Source organism: Equus quagga, chromosome 5, assembly GCF_021613505.1.
Source record: "Equus quagga isolate Etosha38 chromosome 5, UCLA_HA_Equagga_1.0, whole genome shotgun sequence".
NCBI lineage: Eukaryota > Metazoa > Chordata > Mammalia > Perissodactyla > Equidae > Equus > Equus quagga.
This window is the reverse complement of record NC_060271.1, coordinates 118,298,220-118,317,126: the sequence shown is the minus strand read 5'-3', so window position 1 is coordinate 118,317,126 and position 18,907 is coordinate 118,298,220. Positions and strand designations below refer to the sequence as shown.

At 37.1% G+C, this 18,907-nt stretch overlaps 1 protein-coding gene across 3 annotated transcripts in view; it reads right to left on the bottom strand.

Moving 5' to 3' along the window:
* ASXL2 (ASXL transcriptional regulator 2) overlaps positions 1-18,907 on the bottom strand; it is a 162,483-nt gene that overhangs the window by 71,903 nt on the left and 71,673 nt on the right. The window lies entirely within an intron of this gene.

Here is an 18,907-nt window from a genome sequence, read left to right as displayed (position 1 = left end):
GGTGTGGACCTACACTATTTGTCAAGCCATGTTGTGGTGGCAACCACATACAAAATGGAGGAAGAGTGGCAATAAACGTTAGCTCAGAGCAAATCTTTCTTACCAAAAAAGAAAACCAAAAAGCCACTCCAATGTCCTAGAGAATCCAAAACTTATCTAAATACATATCATTTATAACTACATATTATCACGATGAAAAAATTTTAATTTAATGTGTGATTCCATTGGGGCCAGCCAGAGTCAATGGCATGTGATTTCATTTAAGTTCTCTGGGAAGCAGATTCTCTCTTCTCTTGTATATTTGAAGCCAAAGGCAAACACAGGCTCCAGGACCTACCAGCAATAACCCTGCAATTATGATAACGAGCCTGATGAAAATAGAACAAAAATGAAGGAAGCAGAGCTGAGATACTGATCAACAAACTTCTGGAGCACCTGGATCAAGCTTTGCCTGCTTTTTCCACTTATATTAGATGATTAATTTCCTTTAATGTTTAAGCTGGTTTACATTGCATTTCCTGTTATTTACAACTGAAAATATCTTAACTGACAAAAAACACCTAGGTCAAAAGCATTCAATTGACAGAGATATGAAAGGGAAACAGAAGAAAGATAGAGAAGAATATTAAAAGGTAACAATTCTCTCCTACCAATAAGAAAATACTACATTTATGAATAACATATATTGAATGATAATATAAGAAGAGGCAAGGTACTACTCAAACCTGTGGTCAAACCAGACTAACTCAAGTACTCAGATACCCAGAAACATTTGCCTTAATGTTTTTCTAAATCTTGAACTTCAAGGATTAAGAAAGAATCAAGCTGATGGGGCCAGCCCAGTGGCACAGCAGTTAAGTTCACACGTTCTGCTTCAGTGGCCCAGGGTTCGCCAGTTCGGATCCCAGGTGCAGACATGGCACCGCTTATCAAGCCATGCTGTGGCAGGCAGCCCACATATAAAGTAGAGGAAGATGGGCACGGATTATAGCTCCGGGCCAGTCTTCCTCAGCAAAAAGAGGAGGAGTGGCGGCAGATGTTAGTTCAGGGCTGATCTTTATCAAAACAAAACACAAAACAAAATAAACTATTAAAAATTTTTTTAGAAAGAATCAATCTGAGTTCTAGGCATCAAAAGCAAAAATGGCAGATTCAATTACTGTTTTTAATTCATCGTTTACTCCCTCTAACATGTCACCTTGCAGTACCTTACAGTAAGTAAAATTTATTTCCCTGCCTGAATGATGTTGGGCTTGGCCACAAGATTTCGTCAATGAAATGAAACAGACATGGGAGAAACAGAGGCTAAAATGTGCTTGCATAGTCTGGCTTACTCCTGAGATGGCCAGAGAGTGGGCCACTGATTCCAGGAGAACAGAGAACAACTCATAGCCTAGAGCCAAGCCTAGGCAAAAAAAAAAAAACCCAGCTAATCTAAAGGCATGAGGAAGAAAAGGAACAACTTGGCTGTTAAAAGCCACTGAAATTCTGAGATTGTTATGCAGCAAAAACTGACCAACAAAATAAGCCCTGTATAATGCAGGGAACACCTGCTTTCTTAGCAATACTCAATAACAAAAGATAGTAAAAAAAAGTCCTTAAGAAAAGTTAACAGAAAAATTTATATCCAGTCAAGATATCATGCAAACAAAGAAGCAATAGAAAGATACCATTAAGCCCATCAGAACTCAGGGCAACGATCACCTATAAACTTAAATCCAGCCAACAAAGAAGTGCACTAAAATAAACAATTCAGGAATAGAGAAAATGGTTTAAAGAGAGAAAAGTAAACAGTTGCAATTATGGCAATGTAAGAGAAATGCAAATGTTTTCTATTTTTTTCAACTTGCATTTTAAAAATGACAACACACCTTCAGGATTTTTCTATTTTCTTTTCCATCAACTTCAGAGATCATTTAGGAATTAATATCCTAAAAGAAGTATATTAACACACTTCAGTGAAAAACCTGAAATATAACAATTCTCTTAGTTTCTTCAACTAAATGCCATAAACAACGGTTATTCCTGGTGAGTGAATTTCAGAATATTTTTTACAGAGTACATTTTTTCATTATTGATTGACCTTTTCTGATTTTCCAGTTATCAAGTATCATTTTCACAAAAATATTAAACAGTCCAAAAATATATGAATAAATTATTAAAACAACGTAACTTCTGCAAGAGAGTAAGGCTCTTTTTCAAAATCACTTCTTTTGTCAAAGCAGTGACAGAACAAAACAGAACAAAACAAAAACTAGAACAGCAGCTGAGGAGTGGGAAACTGTATAGAGACTGAAGTGAAACACTTCCACTCATATTCCACTGAATAGCAAGATATTTGTTTACCAAGTACAAGAAGAGACACACTCAAAAAGAGAGTCAATCACAGATGCCCACAAATACAAGGAAAGGGGTGTAACATTCAAAGATCAAGAGACAAGTCAAAGATGAAGCAACTGGGAAGACATGGTGGTTTTAGAATTAGTATGTTTACATCATAGCACCCAAATTTTTAATCATTTCAGTTATATGGCAATGATCTTCAGGGGAAAAAATTAGCTTTCCACTTAAAGAGTGTCAATAAAAAAGCAATCATGATCTGGGATGTCAGTAACAGGGCGGAGTGAACTGTTCCCTTAGTTTCTCCCCCTTCGAACTACAGCTAAATGGACCTTCACTGATCAGTGGAGGATACCCACACAGCACATCAGGACGCCTGAGAGAACTGCACAGCTATACATGTGAAGGGGGATGGACTACTCCCAGGGAGGTGGTGGAGAAGAGTGAGCATTCTTCGGTCCCCTAGCAGCCCTGTACATGCATACGACTGCTCTCCTGGCTCGAGCACCCACAGTACCATTGCAGCCCCAAGGGTGGGAGCACACCTTAGCACCAATGTGGGAATGGATGCACACAACAGCTGGCGCAACCTAGGAGACAGCAGTGGATTTGTGCGCCTGAGCAAATGAGTACTCAGGTGCTGAGAATACCCATAGTACTACTGTGGCCCCAAAGGGGGAGTGCATCTTGGCAGGACTGTGGGAGCAGGAAGCAGCAGCCCTGAGCCCCTGTATGATCGCTTTCTTGTCTTGTGGGAGAGCCCACAGTGCTGCTGCAGTTCCAGGGAGTGGCTCAGGCTCGGACCCGGTGGGGAGGCCCTGCCACCAAGCACAACAGCTGGTGTGATCCAGCAGGAGACAGTGGCAGATCTGCATGCCTGAGTGAACAAGTTCCCGGCTGCCATGAACGACCGAAGTACCATTGCAGCCCGTAAGAGGGGAGCACGTTTTGGTGGGAGTGTGCGAGCAGGCAGCAGCAGTCCTGAGCCCCCATGTGACTGCGTTCCCATTTGGTGGGAGAGCCCACAGGGCCACTGCAGTCCCAAGGAGTGGCCCAGGCTCAGACAGGTACAGCTGACAGGGACTGCAGCAGGCTCAGAATACACAGTTCCTGCGCCCCTACCAGTGGTGGCAGATGGAATCTGTAACCAGATACTATATACTATGTGAAGGCACAAATCCACACCATCAAGTGTATGGAGAAGTACATTAATACCCCAGACCAGAAGGAAAAAGACAAATACCAAGAAATCAATCCTGAAAGCACAGAAATCTACAATCTAAATGACAGAGAATTCAATATAGGTATCATAAAAAACTCAATGAGTTACAAGAAAACTCAGAAAGACAGTTAAATGAAATCAGGAACAAAACTAATGACCACAGGGAATTCTTCACAAAAAAGACTGAAACTATAAAGAAAAACCAATCAGAAATATTGGAGATGAAAAACACAATGAATGAGATAAAGAAAAATCCGGACTTCTTAAATAACTGAGCTGACATTATGGAGGATAGAATTAGCAATTTAGAGGACAGGAATATAGAAATGTTTCAGATGGAGGAGGAGAAAGAACTAAGACTAAAAGGAAATGAAGAAATTCTCCAAAAAATATCTGACTCAACTAAGAAAAGCAACATAAGGATTATAGGTATTCCAGAGGGAGAAGAGGAGGAGAAAGGAGCAGAGAGCTTGTTCAAAGAAATAACTGAGAAATTCCCAAACCTGAGGAAGGAGCTGGAATTACAAGTAGAAGAAGCTAACAGAACTCCTAATTACATCAATGTAAAATGACCTTCTCCAAGGCATATTTTAGTAAAACTGGGAAAAGTCAATGACAAAGAAAAAATATTAAGGGCAGGAAGGCAGAAGGAAATAACCTACAAAGGAAACCCTATCAGGCTTTCACCAGATTTCTCAGCAGAAACCTTACAAGCTAAGAGAGAGTGGAATGACATATTCAAAATTCTGAAAGACAAACACTTTCAGCCAAGAATACTTTATCCAGCAAAAATATCCTTCAGATACGATGGAGAAATAAAAACTTTCCCAGACACACAAAAGCAGAGGGAGTTCATTGCCACAAGACCCCCCACAATATATAATCAAGAAGGCCTTCATACCTCAAAAGAAAAGAAAGGGTTTACAAGGAGATAAATAGACAGGCAAAATCAGAAACCTACAACTCACTATCAGAACAGATTAGCAAACAATTATAACACTAACGATAAAGGGACGAAAACATCAAGAATAAATATAATCACTTCATTTTAACCACAAACTCACAACACAAAATGGAATAAGTTGTGACATCAATAACTTAGAAGGAGAAGAGGATAGGGATGGAAACTGCCTACACTAAGGGAATAAGAAGCTATCAGGAAATGGACAAGCTCATCTACGAGATCTTTTATACAAACCTCACAGTAACCACTAAACAAAAAGTCAGAACAGAGATATAAATGAGAAATAAAGAGAAAACTGAGAAAATTATCACAGAGAGCAACCAAACTGAATTGGCAGTCTGAAACACATGGGGGGAGAAACAAGGGAAATACAGAACAACTGGAAAACAAGAGATAAAATGGCAGCATTAAACCCTCATATATCAATAATCACTCTAAATGTAAATGGATTGAATTCCACAATTAAAAGACACAGAGTGGCTGGATGGATTATAAACATCGGCCTAGCGGCACAGCAGTTAAGTTCACGCACTCTGCTTCGGCAGCCCAGGGTTTGCTGGCTCAGATCCTGTGCATGGACCTATGCACCACTTATCAAGTCATGCTGTGGCAGGCATCTCACATATTAAGAACACAGTAGAGAAAGATGGGCACAGATGTTAGCTCAGGGCTAATCTTCCTCAGCAAAAAGAGGAGGATTGTCAGCAGCTGTTAGCTCAGGGCTAATCTCCCTTGGGGAAAAAAAAAACAAAACAAGACTCAACAATATGCTCCCTCCAGGAAACACATCTCAGCTCTAAAGACAAACACAGGCTTAGAGCAAAGAGATGAAGACAATACTCCCAGCTAATGACAAACAAAAGAAAGCTGGTATTGCCATACTTATATCATACAAAGTAGACTTCAAGATAAAAAAGACAATGAGAGACAAAGAGGGGCAGTATATAATGATAAAAGGGACATTCCACCAAGAGGACATAACACTTATAAATATATATGAACCTAATACAGGAGTACGAAAGTACATAAAGCAATCATTAACTGACCTAAAAGGAGGTATCAACAGCAACACAATAATAGTAGGGTACCTTAACATCCCACTTTCATCAATGAATAGATAGTCCAGATAGAAGGTCAACAAGGAAATAATGGATTTAAATGAAAAACTAGACCAGATGGACTTAATAGATATGTACAGAACATTGCATCCAAACTCAGCAGAATACACATTCTTCTCAAATGCACATGGAATATTCTCAAACACAGACCATATGTTGGGAAACAAGATGAGCCTCAATAAATTTAAGGAGACTGAAATCATATCAAGCATCATTTCCAACCATAATGCTATGAAACTAGAAATCAGCTACAAGAAAAAAGCTGGGAAAGTGACAAATACATGGTGACTAAACAGCATGCTACTGAACAACCAATGGATCACTGAAGAAACTACAGGACAAATCCAGAATTATCCAGAGACAAATGAAAATGAAAATACACCATACCAATTCACATGGGATGCAGCAAAAGCTGCCATAAGAGAGAAATTCATAGCAATACAGGCCAATCTTAACAAACAAGAAGAATCTCAAATAAGCAATCTTAAACTACACCTAGCAGAACTAGAAAAGGAAGAACAAACAAAGTCAATAGAAGGAGGGAAATAATAGAACAGAAATAAATGAAATTGAAACCAAAAAAACAGTATAAAGGATCAACGAAACTAAGAGCTGCTGCTTCTAGAAGATAAGCAAAACTGACAAACCCTTAGCCAGACTTACTAACAAAAAAAGAGAGAAGACTCAAATAAATAAAATTAGAAATGAAAGAGGAGAAATTACAATAGATTCCATGGAAACACAAAGGATGGTAAAAGAATACTATGAAAAACTATATGCCAACAAATTAGAAAATCTAGAAGAAACAGATGAATTCTTAGACTCACATAACCTCCCAAAACTGAACCAAGAAGAAATAAGAGAATTTGAATAGACCAATCACAAGTAAAGAGATTGAAACAGTAATTGAAAACCTCTCAAAAAATAAAAATCCAGGACCAGATGGCTTCTCTGGAGAAGTCTGTCAAACATTCAAAGAAGATTTAGTACCTATCCTTCTCAAAATATTCCGAAAACTTGAAGAAGATGGAACACTTCCTAACACATTTTACAAGGCCAACATCACCCCAATCCCAAAGCCAGACAAGGACAACACAAAGAAGGAAAATTACAGGCCAACATCACTGATGAACATAGATGCAAAGTCCTCAACAAAATATTGGCAAACCGAATACAACAACACATTAAAAGGATCATATACCATGATCAAGTGGGATTTATACCAGGGACATGGGGATGGTTCAACATCCACTCATCAATGTGATATACCACATTAACAAAATGAGGAATAAAAACCACATGATCATTTCAATAGACTCTGAGAAAGCATTTAAGAAGATCCAACATCCACTTATGATAAAAACTCTCAATAAAATGTGTATAGAAGGAGAGTACCTCAACATAATAAAGGCCGTAGATGACAAACCCACAGCCAACATCATACTCCACAGGGAAAGACTGAAAGCCATCCTTCTGAGAACAGGAACAAGACAAGGGTGCCCACTTTTGCCACTCTTATTCAACATGGTACTGGAGGTTTTGGCCAGAGCAATTAGGCAAGAAAAAGAAACAAAAGGTATCCAGATTGTCAAGGAAGAAGTGAAACTCTCGCTGTTTGCAGACAACATGATTTTATATATAGAAAACCTTAAGGAATCCACTGGAAAACTATTAGAAATAATGAACAACTACAGCAAAAATGCAGGCTACAAAATCAACTTAAAAAATCAGTTGCATTTCTACACTCTAATAACAAATTAACAGAAAGAGAACTCAAGAACACAGTCCCATTTACAGCAGCAACAAAAAGAATAAAATATCTAGGAATAAATTTAACCAAGGAGGTGAAAGACCTATACAATGAAAACTATAAGACAGTACTGAAAGAAATCAATGATGACATAAAGAAATAAAAAGATATTTCATGCATATGGATTGGAAGAATAGGCATAGTTAAAATGTCCATACTACCTAAAGCAATGTACAGATTCAATGCAATCCCAATCAGAATCCCACGGACATTCTTCTCAGAAATAAAATACAGAATCCTAAAATTCATATGGGGCAAGAAAAGACCCCAAATAGCTAATGCAATGCTGAGAAAAAAGAACAAAGCTGGAGGCATCACAATCCCTGATTTCAAAATATACTACAAAGCTGTAGTAACCAAAACAGCATAGTACTGGTACAAAAAGAGACACACAGATCAATGGAACAGAACTGAAAGCCCAGAAATAAAACCACACATCTACAGACAGTTAATCTTCAACAAAGGAGCTATGAACATATAATGGACAAAGGAAAGTCTCTTCAGTAAATGGTGTTGGGAAAACCGGACAGCCACATGCAAAAGAATGAAATTAGACCAGTATCTTTTACCATACACAAAAATTAACTTGAAATGGATTAAAGACTTGAAGATAAGACGTGAAACCATAAAACTCTTAGAAGAAAATATAGGCAGTATACTCTTTTACATCAGTCTTAGAAGGATCTTTTCTAATACCATGTCTACTCGGGCAAGGGAAACAAAAGAAAAACAACTGGGACTTCATCAGACTAAAGAGCTTCTGGAAGGCAAAGGAAGCCAGGAACAAAACCAAAAGACAACCCACTAACGCGGAGAAAATATTTGCAAATCATATATCTGACAAGCGGTTAATCTCCAAAACATATAAAGAACTCATACAACTCAAGAACAAAAAAACAAACAATCCAATCAAGAAAGGAGTAGAGGATATGAATAGACATTTTTCCAAAGAAGATATACAGATAGCCAACAGACACATGAAAAGATGTTCAACATCACTAATCATTAGGGAAATGCAAATCAAAACTACAATCAGATTTCACCTTACATCTGTTAGAATGGCTATAATTACCAAGACAGAAAACAACAAATGTTGGAGAGGACGTGGAGAAAAGGGAAGCCTCATATACTCCTGATGGGAATGCAAACTGGTGCAGCCACGATGGAAAACACTATGGAAATTTCACAAAAAATTAAAAATAGAAATACCATATGACCCAGCTATTCTACTACTGGGTATTTATCCAAAGAACTTGAAATCAACAATTCAGAGAGACTTATGCACCCCTATGTTCACTGCAGCATTATTCACAATACCCAAAACGTGGAAGCAACCCAAGTGCCCATCAACTGACAAATGGATACAGAAGATGTGGTGTATATATATACAATGGAAAACTACTCAGCCATAAAAAACAACAAAATCGTCCCACTTGCAACAACATAGATGGAACTTGAAGGTATTACATTAAGCGAAATAAGCCAGATAGAGAAAGACAAACACCACCTGATTTCACTCATACGCAGAATATAAACAAATATATGGACAAAGAGAACAGATTAGTGGTTATCAGAGGAGAAGGTGGTTAGGGAGTGGGCATAGGGGTAAAGGGACATATATATATGGTGACTGACAAATAATAGTGTACAACTGAAATTCCACAATGTTATAAACTATTATGACCTCAATAAAATTAATTTTAAAACAATAAATAAAATAAATAATATCATGATATTTGATGATAACTTGGAGGTTCGTTATATCAAAGTATATTTTCAATGGAATTAGAAAGGCTTTGGAAACCTACAACAGAATAGCTTTCATGTTAAAATTTACCTTTAAACTAAAGTATATTTGACAAATGACTCATTATACCTCAAATCTGTTTAGATACCCATGCTAAAGACTTAATGCTCTCTGTGTAGAGATTAAACTGCTACTTATCCTCAAGCAATAAAATAAATATTACAGTAGAAAATAATAACCCATGGAATAAGATAAGAATCTATGAGCTTAAATTGATATAAATAAGTGAACAAATCAATGACTGGGGAAGAATTTCTTGCAGCAGAATTCCAACTAACAAATACAGAAGAAATGATGGAATTAGAAAATCATCATATGTGGCAACCACATTTCAGGCAAGTATTATCAACAGATGCTGTGGCAGACATACTCTAAAATGACTCCCAATTATCCCCACTTCCTAGTACTCACACCCCTGTGTAATCCCCTCCCCTTGAGTATGGTTGGGAACTTTCACTTGCTTCCAAACAACAGAATACAGCAAAGGTGGCGGGATGTCACTTCAATGACTATGTTACATAAGATTGCAGTGCCCTGTGAGGTGGCTCTCCCTTGCTGGCTTTGAGGAAGCATGTAGGCTGGGGAGACCCAAGTGGTAAAGAACTCAGGGCAGCCTCTAGCCAACAGCCAGCTTGGAACTGAAGCCCTTAGTCTGATAAACCCCAAGGATCTGAATCCTGCCAACAACCATTCGAGCTTAGAAGTGGATCCTTCTCCAATTAAGCCTTCAGATAAGAACCGAGCCCTGGCCACCATACCTTGATTACAGCCTTGCAGAGGACCCAGTAAAGCCATGCCAAAGCTCCTGACACACAGAAACTGAGATAAGAAATGTGTGTTGTTTTAAGCTGCTAAGTTTGTGGTAATATTGTTAAGCAGCAATAGATAACTAATAATGAGATGCTAAAACTAGTGGGCAAAGGTACAAGGAGAAACAAGTTATGTACCTAGTCTCAAAGTATCCCCCTACAAGATATTAATTACAAAGGGGAAAAAATTATACCTTTACAGTGGAGAAACTTGGCAGACATCACATAAACCAAGGGATCAAAGGTATCAACACAATAATAGGATAAATTGAAGTCACATGCCTCCTGATGATGTAGTGAAAATGACATTACTTCTGTGACAATCCTGCCCAAAATGCACAACCTGAATCTAACCATGAGAAAGCATCAGACATATCCAAATTGATGGACAGTCTACAAAATAGCTGGCCTATAATCTTTAAAAATGTCAAGGTCATGAGGGGCCGGCCTGGTGGTATAGCAGTTAAGTTCACACATTCACGTTCCGCTTTGACTGCCCGGGGTTCGCAGGTTCGGATCCCGGGTACGGACATGGCACCGCTTGGCAAGCCATGCTGTGGCAAGCATCCCACATATAAAGCAGAGGAAGATGGGCATGGATGTTAGCTCAGGGCCAGTCCTTCTCAGCAAAAAAAGAGGAGGACTGGCAGAAGATATTAGCTCAAGGCTAACCTTCCTCAAAAAAAGAAAAAAAAATGTCAAGGTCATGAAAGAAAGACTAAACAATGATGCCACATTAAAGGAGACTATAAAGATAAAGTAAAACTAAATGCAAATGCAATGTGTGATCCTGGATTAGAACATCAGCAGAAGAATTACCAATTTGAATAAAGTCTGTTGATTAGATAGTAATAGTATATCAATGTTAATATCCTGATTTTGATAGTTATACTGTGGTTATACAAAAGAATATACTGGCCTTTAGGAAAAACTCTGAAATGTTTAAAGGTGAATGGGACATCGTGTCTACAATTTATTCTCAGACATTTCAGAAACACAAACTAGACAGATAGACAGAAGACAGACAGATAGAAAGAAAGAAAAAGAAAGTATATAAAATGTTAACATTTGGGGAATCTAGGTAAAAGCTACATAAAAAAATTCTTTGTGCTACTTTTGCAAATTTTCTTAGAGCCCGAAATTAGTAAATCAAATAAATAAAATAAAAAGCTAAAAACATGCATTGTATATAAGTCTATAAAAACAATATATGACATGGACAGCTAATCTTCGACAAAGGAGCAGAGGGCCTACAATGGAGAAAAGAAAGTCTCTTCAACAAATGGTGCTGGGAAAACTGGACAGCCACATGCAAAAGATTGAAAATCGACCATTCTTTTTCACCACACACCAAAATAAACTCAAAATGGATCAAAGACCTAAAGATTAGGCCTGAGACAATAAGTCTTTTGGAAGAGAATATAGGCAGTACACTCTTTGACATCAGTTTCAAAAGAATCTTTTCGGACACTGTAACTCCTCAGTTGAGGGAAACAATAGAAAGAATAAACAAATGGGACTTCATCAGACTAAAGAGCTTCTTCAAGGCAAGGGAAAACAGAATTGAAACAAAAAAACAGCTCACTAATTGGGAAAAAATATTTACAAGCCACTTATCCGACAAAGGGTTAATCTCCATAATATACAAAGAACTCACACTGCTTAACAACAAAAAAACAAACAACCCGATCAAAAAATGGGCAGAGGACATGAACAGACATTTCTCAAAAGAAGATATGAATATGGCCAATAGACACATGAAAAGATGTTCATCATCGCTAATCATCAGGGAAATGCAAATCAAAACTACACTAAGATATCACCTTACCCCCGTTAGATTGGCAAAAACATCCAAAACCAAGAACGACAAATGTTGGAGAGGTTGTGGAGAAAGAGGAACCCTCATACACTGTTGGTGGGAATGCAAACTGGTACAGCCACTATGGAAAACAGTATGGAGATTTCTCAAAAAGTTAAAAATAGAAATACCCTATGACCCAGCCATCCCATTACTGGGTATCTATCCTAAGAACCTGATATCAGATATCTCAAGAGTCCGTTGCACCCCTATGTTCATCGCAGCATTATTTACAATAGCCAAGACGTGGAACCAGCCTACATGCCCAGAAACTGATGATTGGATAAAGAAGATGTGGTATATATACACAATGGAATACTACTCAGCCATAAAAAAAGACGAAATTGGCCCATTCACAACATTGTGGATGGACCTCGAGGGCATTATGTTAAGCGAAATAAGTCAGTCAGAGAAAGACGAACTCTATATGACTCCACTCATAGGTGGAAATTAGTATATTGAGAAGGAGATCCGATCGGGGGTTACCAGGGAAAAGGGGGGGGTGGGGGGAGGGTACGGAGGGGGAAGAGGTGTACCCACAACATGACTAACAAAAATGTACAACTGAAATTTCACAAGCTTGTAATCCATCATAACATTAATAAAAAAAAAAAAAAACAATATATGACAAATGAAAAAGTATCAAGTGCTGATAAATGTTACAATATGGATTAACCTCAAAAGACCACATATTATATGGTTCCATTTATATGAAATGGCCAATCTACAGAGACAAAAAGTACATTAGGGGTTGGTAGTGGGAACTAGTATTAACTGTACACAGGTATGAGGCATTGTACTGGGGAGATGGAAATGTTCCAAAACTGGATTATGGTGATGTTTGCACAACTCAGTAAATTTACTAAAAATCACGGAACTGTACACTTAAAATGGGTGAAGTTTATGGTACGTAAACTATACTTCAATAAAGTTTTTTTAATAAGACAATGTGGAAAAGAAGCTAACTTGGCTTCTCACTTATTGAACATTTACAAAGGAGCTATCATGGCACAGTGGTAAGTGCCAGTGATATAAAAAAGGAAGTGGAAGTTTCCGTAAGTACACATTCTTGTATTTTAATGTAAAAATAACCAACTGGGTCTGAACAGAGACAAATGATATTGTCTCTTTATTTCTGAGTGCATAGATACACACTATAGTATCATTTATGATTAACCGACATTTCCCTCCCACCAGAGAGATGAGGCAAGTTTGTACAAATTTTAGATGTGCGGTAATATAAAAACTTTAGCCACATTTGCAATTTTCCTATCAGTTCAACAGAAAAAAAACAGAAATCTAGGTTTAGAAGTTACTATGTTTTCTAATTTGTCAGTGACCAATTCCCCTGGATTACAAGAATATATTCAACTGTATGTTAAATTAGCATAACTAATTAATGTTACTGAAATAATTATTTAATATAATTAACCAACACAATTAATATATTATTAAAATAACATAACTAATCATGCCTAATTGTTCCATCCAAAGTCTCAACAATTTCACTACTGTCTTCTTTCATTTTTATTTTCTTCCTGGAACTTAAAGATACAAACTAAAAATGTAAGTGAAGTTTGTAAAAGTGTTCATAAATATACAAGGCCCATCAACTCTCAGTAAAAATCGTTAGCTTGCTTTATCTTGTCTATAGCCCTCTTAATTCTAAAAGCCCTTGCTGGCACTCAAAGAATTTACTGACTTGTTATACTAATTCTGTATACATCACACTGTAGATAGAAATTAATAAAAATTCATACTCTTATCCTTCACTTCCACAACCTTCTATCACTGCCTAGATTTTAAATTTAACAGGGCAAAATAAACATTTACTACTTTCTACAAAAATTTAAAGCAGCATCTCTCTGCTCAGCTTACCTTATGCAAATGTTCTATTTTTTCCTACTAATAAAACACGACGGTTGTTCCTCCCACATTGCCCTACTCAAATAACAACAAAATCCTACAACTTTTTTTTTCCTGATAAAACACAGATAACATCAAATTTACCATCTCAACTATTTCTAAGTGTGCAGTTCACTTACACTTAAGCACATTCGCATTGTTACCCAACCAAGCTCCAGAACTCTTTTCTTCTTGCAAAACTGAAACTGTATACTCATTAAACAACTCTCTACTTCCCCTCTACACTCAGCCCCTGGCAACCACTCTTCTACTTTCAGTCTCTATAAACACGACTACTCTAAGTCCCTCATATAAGCGGAATCATACCATATTTGTCCTCTTGTGTCTGATTTATTTTACTTAGCATAATGTCTTCAAAGTTCATCCATGTTATAGAATATGTCAGAATGTCCTTTTTTCCAAGGCTAAATAATATTTGTTTGAATGTATACACAACATTTTTTTAACCCATTCATTCATCGATGGACATCTGGGTTGTTTCCATCTTTTGCCTATTGTGATAACTGCTGCTGTGAATACCGGTTAATAATGTCTCTTCAAGTCCCTGCTTTCAATTCTTTTGTGTATATGCCCAGAAGTGGAACTGCTGGGTCAAATAAAATCCTACAACTTTTAATCATTCTTTACCTTACTCTCAGTTTATGCAGCCATCTCTCTGCTACAAACATCTACAGACAAGAACCAAATAAATCCACAGGTTGACAAGGAGCTTCATAGGTAATCTAGCCCATTTATCTACAGGTGCTCATATCCCCTCCTAAAACATCATAAATAGGTAATCATCTAGTCTTTTGCACAAGCATATAATGTGGTTGAGACTCATTATGTCCTCAGGCATTTCCAATTATTCATAAATTCCTCCTTAAGCTAAGCCAAATATGTCTTTCTATAACTCCATTTATTGGTCCTGATTTTATGCTGAGATCAGTGGTTATAATGGTGGAAAAATCTGGGAGGATCTTTTCTTTCCTCTTTGTGATTTTCTGTACTGTCTGAATCTTCCAAATGAACTTGCAATAAATTATCTCTGTAAGTGGGGAAAAATTAACATTATTTCTTCATTATTCCATATGATAGCCGTTCAAGTATTTTAAGACTCTTCAGGAAACACTGAAGTCTACTGCATTTCAGATTTTCAGTCTCTCCTCACTGCTATCCCCTCCTGCAACCAATCTAAGGAAATTTAATATAATAAACTTTATAGTCCATCCTTAAAATTCACCAGTATCCTCTAATATTTATTATCCCATTTCAAGCCTTCGATAAAAAGCTTTAAGGGACTTCATAAACCTAATTTACTTAATCCTAAAGATATTCCCCCCTTGCAATAGCAGATTACCCTGCCTAATCGCTACTTCAATCCCAATCTCTTATTCATTTTTCTGTACTCCCTCCTACAGAATAGCCTTGTCAAAACTAGGCCTTTATCAGCTTCCTTTTCTCTGACTGAATTCTTACACACTCTATATCTATCCTTCAAAGCTCAATCTCTTGAATTTCAATAAGATTAAATAACAGATTCAGACTTTCAAGGTTAAAAGAAGTGGAGAGTCATCTAGTTCCCGAAAACAGATGGCTGCATGTCTTATTTCAGGTCAATTTTAAATGTAAGAAGATAACAAACTTATAAGAATCTTTCACTCACATGATACACTTATACATATATCTATACACACACATACACACACCCTGTAATCGTTATCCACATATAAACTAAAAATTCAACACCAAATAACTTTAAAACCAAGAAATGGTTTTTACGGCATGCTTACCTGACAGAGCACACAGAACAAAACTGAACTCAGCACCCTTATGTTGGAAAACAGTGAGTTTAGAAATCACTACATTAATAAATAGTCTTGGTAGGCTTTAAATTTTCTGAAGATTTCTGTATTCTTAGAAACTCTTTCATTAAAACCTTTTGCTTCACTTTCCCTTGGTCATACTACCTGTAATTTTTCCAATGAAAAGTTCATTTGGGTTAACAAGTAATCTACTTTAAAAGAAATAACATAAATGTAGTTGTTAAACTTAAAAAGTAACAGGCACTTTTGGAGAAGTAAGCCCAATTGGGTCCCTAAAATGAGAGGTCTAGGTTAACAGAGTAGCAAAAGAGCACGAAACAAATAAGTAACGTAGGAATAGCCTGGAAAGGAAGATCATAGAAACAAAAAAAGATTCTTTGGAAAATCTGCTTGTATATTTTCTCTATCCTCTTAAGACTTCACTTTAAATCTTCACTCTATCTTCCCATTATTTTCTTTTTTTCCACTATTTTTTTTCAAAAAGCATCGTGTGTCCCCTACCAGGAAAATATGAGCAAAAAAAGGAAAAAAAAAAAAAAAAGTCTGGTGATTCTATGTTTTATTTTAAAGTGAATATACGGAACAACAAGGTTCAACTTTATTTAGATAATCAAAAACTCTTGGTATAGAGGGACCTTGATGAACACTGTAACTTTTCACCTAAAGAGAAATACGCAACAGTTCTTTAAGAGTCCTACCCAATCTCCTGATCCTACTCAAAAGCGAGGCAACAGAAGCAGCACTTATGTTTCAGAGTCTGATGGATGTGGGTTCAAGTTTTATCACTAACTAGCTATGCAGTTTCTCACTGCTTCAATGTCTTTATCCATGAAATAGACTTCAGAAGGTTTATTTAAGATTAAATAGATTATATGCATAAAGCAGCTGACTCCAATCTTAGTCCATGGCCATTACCACTATTGGTTCACTACAGCATCTTATTTTTCAATCTTATAAGAAATAAGTAATAGGGGCTTGCCCGGTGGTGTAGTGGTTGGGTTCATGAGCTCTGCCAGGGTTTGCCAGTTTGATCCCAGGCACTGACCTACATGTGGGTCATCAAGCCATGCTGTGGCAGCATCCCACATACAAAATAGAGGAAGATTGACACAGATGTTAGCTCAGAGACAATCTCTCTCAAGCAAAATGAGGAATACTGGCAACGGATGTTAGCTCAGGGCCAATCTTCCTCACCAAAAAAAAATAAAAATAAGAATAGGCAAAAACGAGCATTTAAAGAAAAGGCAGACTTTAAGAGAAACATAATGCTTCTAAGAAAGGTCACTCTGTAACTACTGCATATAAAGAAATACCAACTGCCTTTATTTCAGCCAATCAGGATGCTAACATATTTTTAATGGCTGGGCCAAGTACCTAAATAGCATATGTCTCTGAACTAAAGAGGTGTAGAGGGTTGCATATGAGGACATATTACTTGGGGTAAAAGAAGTATTAGTGAGGAAAACGGAAACTAAAAGCAGACTATTTGTTAACATAAACTATGGATATACTTCTTGAAAGAAATGAACTGGAGAGAGAACAAAATTCAAGATTGAACTAAGTACATCAAAAAATAATAATCTGTTGTAATTTTATATCTTTGTCCTATTTCATATTTCTTGTTCATTTAGCAATATAATTTATACATATAAACAGCCAAAACTATTTATTACAATTATTTTCTGCTTTTGAACAAGAGATGTCAATCTTGACATAGCCACTTATGTTGAGATTCAAGTTCTAAAGTAGTCAATTGATCCAATAATTTTACCAATTCCTGGCATTTTCCAACTCACAGAAGTAACTTAGAATATGGTAAAGATTATATAATTAAATGGCTGTGATTGCAAGTTATCTTCCCTCAAGCCTCAAAAATAGACTAAAATAGGAGAGTCAAGATGACACCAGCAAGTGGGATCAGACCACAAGAAACAGCCCAGCCCAGGAAGCCTCTTTGTCCTCATGAGCCTGAGACTATTAGCCCCCTCCCCTGAGATGCAGAGCAGCCAAGTGGCACAAGCAAGGTGGGGGGGGGGGGGGGGGGTGTGGGAGGGGAGTGGAGGCGGCAAAAGTATCTCGCCTAGGAAGCCCTTTGTCTCCACAGGCTGGAGACTCTCTTTTCCCCAACATCTAGAGGCATCAATAAGCCTGGCCTATAGAAACTCATCCACCTGCTCAGAAAGAGGCAGCAGAGATCACTGGGAGTTTCTGTGTCACCTTATAAAACAAGAAGACCAGAAGAGCACAGCAAAGGCTCTCAGAATTAAATTGTAATTGAACCAGAGTCCACCAAAGGAGTCCAGGACTCACCTGGTAAACACAAACAGTGTGAACACCTGCTTAAATAAAAGACTTAAACTTAATAGGACCCCACATTTCCTAACATAATAGCTAAAATATCCAGGATCCAAGAGAAAAATCACCTATCATACCAAGAACCAGGAAAATCACAACCTGAATGATAAAAGACAATCAACCAGTGCCAACACTGAGACAGATGTTGAAATTATAAGACAAGGATTTGAAAACAGCTGTCATAAAAATGCTTCAATAAGCACTTATAAATCTCTTGAAACAAATGAAAAAATAGCAAATAGCAGCCAAGAAATAGAAGTTATAAAAAGCAAATAGAAATGTACATTAAGTAATGTAAAAACTTGCTAGATGGGCTCAATAGTAGAATGCAGATGACAGAGGACAGAATCAATGACCTTAAGGACAGATCAATAAAATTTACCTAATATGAATAACAGAGAGAAAATAACACTGAAAAAAATTAACAAAACCTCAGGGGCTTGTGAGATAATAACAAAAGATTTAAAGTTCCTATCGTCAGAGTCCCAGAGGAAGAGAAAGAAAGAGCATTCAAAGAAATAACAGGTGAAAACTTCTCTTATTTGGTGAAAAATAAACCTACATATTCAAGAAACTCAGTGAACATAAACAGGATTAACTCAAACAAGTTCACACACCAAGATACATCATAATTAAATTTCTGAACACTAAATACAAAAAAAAGGTCCTGAAAGCAGTCAGAGAGGAAAAAAACACCGTATCTACAGGGAAACACTAATTAAAATGACAGATTTCTCATCTGAAACCACAGAGACCAGAAGGAAGTGGTACAACGTTTTACAAGTGCTGAACAAAATGAACTGTCAACTGTGAATTCTACCTCTGACGAAATATCCTTCAGAAACAAAAGAGAAATGAAGACAGTCTCAGACAAAGTAAAACTAAACTAAAGG